The 5,000-nt window shown below is 46.0% G+C and overlaps 1 protein-coding gene and 1 long non-coding RNA gene across 11 annotated transcripts in view; both read right to left on the bottom strand.

Annotated features, from left to right (window-relative positions):
• LOC126985418 (forkhead box protein P1-like) overlaps positions 1 to 5,000 on the bottom strand; it is a 483,883-nt gene that overhangs the window by 193,506 nt on the left and 285,377 nt on the right. The window lies entirely within an intron of this gene.
• The window catches only part of LOC126985428 (uncharacterized), a 3,200-nt gene continuing 2,343 nt past the window's right edge, over positions 4,144 to 5,000 (bottom strand). Inside the window, exons 2-3 of the long non-coding RNA XR_007738708.1 lie at positions 4,882 to 5,000; positions 4,144 to 4,771 (exon numbers count right to left, since the gene is read on the bottom strand). The exon at positions 4,882 to 5,000 is cut by the window's right edge and continues 1,297 nt beyond it. This is a non-coding gene — a long non-coding RNA (uncharacterized LOC126985428). The remainder of the gene's footprint in view (positions 4,772 to 4,881) is intronic.

Raw genomic sequence — 5,000 nt, forward strand, 5'->3', positions numbered from 1 at the left:
TCCCCCTTCGGAACCCCTTTGACGCATCCCATAGGAGAGTTTAGGATCCCTTTGCGTCATGTTTTAATTCGACGAACACCCCCTAAAGGATTCCTGTCTCTCCTCTCCCCCGTTTTCTTTACTTCATCTTCCATTTCTATCGTTTTTTTTCTCTTCTACCTTTCTTTCCTTACCCTGCATCTTCTTTCCTTCCTTTCTCTTACCCTCTATACGGATTTCTGTCTCCCTCTATTTTCTAGTTCGCCTTTCAATCCTCTCTTCCTTTCTTACCCTCTTCTATCTTTCCTTACCTTGCATTTTCTTTCCTTACTTTCTCTTACCCTCCATATTTTCTACTTCATTTTTCAGTCCTCTCTTCTTTTCTTTTCCTCCTCTACCTTCCTTTTATTACCCTGACCTTTCATCTATTTTCTTCATGCCTTGCCTTTCTTTCCTCCCTTTTATTTATCTTATTTTCCCCGTTTTATTCCTAGTTCCCATTTCTAATTCCGTTCCGTCCTGTTCCTGTATTTCCATCGACACTTGTTATTGTCTTTATTAGAGGTTGTGACAATGTTCTGGTCAGGTTTTTATTTCTTCTCTGATTCTACAAAAAAAAAAAAAAAAAAAAAAAATAATAATAATACAGTCTTCTCCTCCTCCTCTTCTTGTTGCTACTTCCACTTTTCCTTCCTGTTCTTCCCTTCCATCTTCTTTTCTTCTTACGATCTACACCCTGCCCCTCCATCCAATCAAGCCTCCTCCTCCTCCTCCTCCTATTCCTCCTAATCTTCCATCTCCATTTCAGTGTACATTTGTTCCTTTTTCTTCCTTCTACTTCACCTACCACACGCAACACCTAGACCCCAACCCTTCCATACACTCCCCCCCTTCCCACCTATGCAGCCTCTCCTCCTCCTCCAACTCTTCTTCCTATCCTAATCTTCCTTCTCCATCTCAGTTTCCATTTCCTTTTTCTTCCTTCTACTTCACCTACCACACGCTACACCCAGACCCCAACCCTTCCATACACTCCCCCCCTTTCTCACCCATGCAGCCACACCTTGCACGCCCCCCCCCCCCCTCCCCCCGTTGCAGGCAGTGTGGCAGAAGGCGCGTGCAGTATCGGTGGTGTTTACGCCTTCGCTATTTCGGGGCGCTGCGAGGGGTAAACTGTTTCTTGGGAGTCTCCGTGAGATTTATAAATGCGTCTGGCGGATAAACAAGCGATGATTTAGAGTGATCTGGACGTGTAAATGTTACTGCCTCGTGCCCGCCTGAATACCTGCCTTGCTGTGCGGCGCCCTGACTCCTGCGTCTGCTCCTGCTAACCCTCCTGCTTGCTTGCGTCTGGTGAGTTTCCTTCTGCTTCTGCTTTACGAGTCTAGATGATTTGGTTACCTTCCTTTGGTCTAACTGTTTTGGGTTGTTTGATTTTCTGCGCCCTGACTCCTGCTCCTGCTAACATTCCTGCTTGCATCTGGTCTGCTTCCTTCTGCTTCTGCTTTACGAGTCTAGATGATTTGGTTACCTTTCTTTAACTGTTCTGGGTTGTTTGATTTCCTGCGCCCTCATTCCTGCTCCTTCTTCTGCTTCTGCTAACTCTCCTGCTTGATTTTTGTGATTTTCCTGCTGTTGTTCTTTGGTCTGAATGCGCTGGTTAACTTCCTTTTGACCTAGTTGCTTTGAGTGGTTTATTTTGCTCTTCTTTTTCATTCCTGCAGTTCGAGTTCCTTTTTTCTGCTCCTGCTAACTCTCCTGCTTGCTTTTGATGTGCTTCCTGCTGTTATTTCTTTGATCTGAATGCGCTGGTTAAATTCCTTTGACCTTGTTGCTTTGAGTGGTTTATTTTGCTTTTCTTTTCATTCCTGCAGTTTGAGTTCATTTTTCTGCTCCTGCTAATTCTCCTGCTTGCTTTTGGTGTTCTTCCTGCTGTTATTCCTTTGTTCTGAATGCTTTGGTTATATTCCTTTGGGTTCCTTTAGCCTTTCTGATTTGGGTGGTCTGATTTCCTTGGGTTTGATTCCTGCTTCTGCTTCTTCTGCTTCTGCTAACGCTCCTGCCTACTTCTGCTGTGCGTCCTTCTACTTCTGCTTTAGTCTAACTGCATTGGTTATCTTCTTTTGGCATATTTTGGGTTGATTCCTGCTTTTGCTTCTTCTGCTTCTGCTAACATTCCTGCTTTTTTCTGGTATGCTTCCTCATGTTAACTGCTTTGGCCTGGATGCTCTGCTTACTTTCTTCTGGTTTGAATGTTTAAGTGGCCTGCTTTGCTTTTGGTTTGATTTCTGCTTCTGCTTCTTCTCCTGCTTCTGCTAACATTCCTGCTTCTTCTGGGGTGCTTCCTCGTGTTAACTGCTTTGGCCTGGATGTTCTGCTTACCTTCCTCTGGCTTAAATGTTTATGGTGCCTGCTTTGCTTTTGATCTGATTCCTGCTTCTGCTTCGTCTTCTGCCTCTGTTTCTTTGGTGTGCCTTCTCCTGCAACTTCCTTGGTCTAAATATTTTGGGGGGTCTGTTTTGTGTGGGTTCATTCCTTCTTTCACTTCTACTTCTGATTTTTTTTTCTGTTATGGAGTCTTGTACACTTTTCTTTCTTCCTTCCTTCCTTCCTTTCTTTCTTTCCTTGTTACTCTCCTCTTTGTTTTCCTTCAATCTTGCTCCTACTTTTAATATTTCTCCTGGTGAATGTCATATACGCGTACACCTTTCCTTCCTTCCTTCCTTCCTTCCTTTCTTTCTTCTTTCCTTCCTCACTCTCTCCCTTGCCTTCATTCTTCCTTCCACTCTCGCTACTACTTTTGATACTTCTGCTGAATGTCATATACATCTTTCCTTCCGTCCTTCCTTCTTTCCTTCCTTCTATCCTTCCTCACTCTCTCCCTTGCCTTCATTCTTCCTCCTCCTCCAGTTTTCTAAAGGTATACTCCTACTTTTTTTTCCTTCTTACTCCTTATAAAATACTTCCTTGCTCTTCATGATTTTAGTACGTCCTATTCCTGTCTTCTTTTACTTCCTCCCTTACCTTCAGATCGCCCGTTACTAACACACACACACACACACACACACACACACACACACACACCGTTACACCCTCTCAGCCTATTCTCACCCGCCACCCTTAACCCACACTTAGTAGCCTCCAGTATTCCTCCTCCTCCTCCTCCTCCTCCTCCTTCTGCGTGCCCGCGCCCGTGCCTGCCCCACACACGCCTCCTCCCGTCCATCACACTTGCATCATTGATCCCCGCCAACGCACGCGACGCTGAATTAGTGAAGTGATCAGTTGTGATGCGGCGGCCAGGACGGACAGGAAGGGTGAGGGAGGGAGGGAGGGAGAGGGTGGAGGGGTGTGGGAGGGAGAGGGTGAAGGGGTGTGGGAGGGAGAGAAGAGGAACAGGGAAGGAGTGAAGAACAGTAGCAAGAACCTTATCCCTCCATTCTCTCCCTTTCAGTCTCTTTTTCTCTCTCCCTTTTTTCTGTTTCACACACACACATAAGGGGAAGGGAGAAAAGGGATGCGGGAGTGGGTGATGGGGAGTGGAAGGGAGTAAATGAGTATAGCAAGAACCTTATCCCTCCATTCTCTCCCTTTCAGTCTCTTTTTCTCTCTCCCTTTTTTCTGTTTCACACACACACATAAGGGGAAGGGAGAAAAGGGATGCGGGAGTGAGTGAGGGGGAGTGGAAGGGAGTAAAGGAGTGTAGCAAGACCCTTATCCCTCCATTCTCTCCCTTTCAGTCTCTTTTCTCTCTCCCTTTTTTCTGTTTCACACACACACATAAGGGGAAGGGAGAGAAGGGATACGGGAGTGAGGGGGAGTGGAAGGGAGTAAAGGAGTATAGGAAGAACCTTACTCCCCTTCACCTTTTGTCTACTTCTGTCTCTCCCTCCTTCAACCCCCTTTTCTGTCTCACATATAATGGGAAGGAAAGGAAGGAGTGAGGAACGGAGGTGGAGTATAAGGGAGTAAGGGAGAGAAGCAAGAACTTACTCCCTACTTCTCTTCCTTTCTGTTTGTCTGTCTATTTCCCATCCTCCTTTTTTCTCCCTAGTTTTCAGTCTTTCCCTTGCAACCATTCCTCTCTGTCTCCTTCTCTGTCTGTCTCACGCACACACACACACACACACACACACACACGCCACCTCCTCCTCCTCCTCTTCCTCCTCCCTCTTCCTCTTCCCTGCTCAACCCACTGAAATATTTGTATCGTGTGACTTCCCTTTGGTTGTAGTGACTCGACTGACTGACTGACTGACTGGCTGACTGACTGGCTGACTGACTGACTGACTGGTTGTTCTTCATTTATTATGTTGTCAATGAAGGGCCCATCCTCGCTTACTGATGGCTTCACACACACACACACACACACACACACACAAACACACACTCACACACACACAAACACACAAACACACACACACGAGAATGAATGGGGGTGAAGATGAGGAAATAACAATGACAATATACCACTGACAAGTTAAAAAAGATAGTAGAGAACAAAATAACTTAAGACCCATTTTAGAACATTTCATCACTATCATCACCACCATCACCACATTACCGTCACCACCCTCTAATATAACCTATTCAAATATCACCACCACTACCGTCACCTTCACCTCCTTCATTCACCACCATCATCACCAACTTACCTAGCCTAACCTCACCACCTAACTTAACTAACCTAACCTAAAATCACACCACCACCACTACCACCATCATCACTATATCATCACCACCACCTAACCTAGACTAACCTAACCCACTAACCAAAAATCATCACCACCACCTTCACCACCACCAGCACCACCACTACCACTCACCACCATCATCACTCAATCATCACCACCACCTAACCTAGACTAACCTAACCAGCTAACCAAAAATCATCACCACCACCTTCACCACCACCAGCACTCACTACGGTATTGTTTGGCCTCGCGATTAGTGAAGGTGCCGCGGGAGGTGTGTTTACGTGGGCGGTAAACAGGCCGCGGCGGATGGCTCGGCTGTAAACA

Source organism: Eriocheir sinensis, chromosome 59 (genome assembly GCF_024679095.1).
Source record: "Eriocheir sinensis breed Jianghai 21 chromosome 59, ASM2467909v1, whole genome shotgun sequence".
NCBI classification, from domain to species: Eukaryota; Metazoa; Arthropoda; class Malacostraca; order Decapoda; family Varunidae; genus Eriocheir; species Eriocheir sinensis.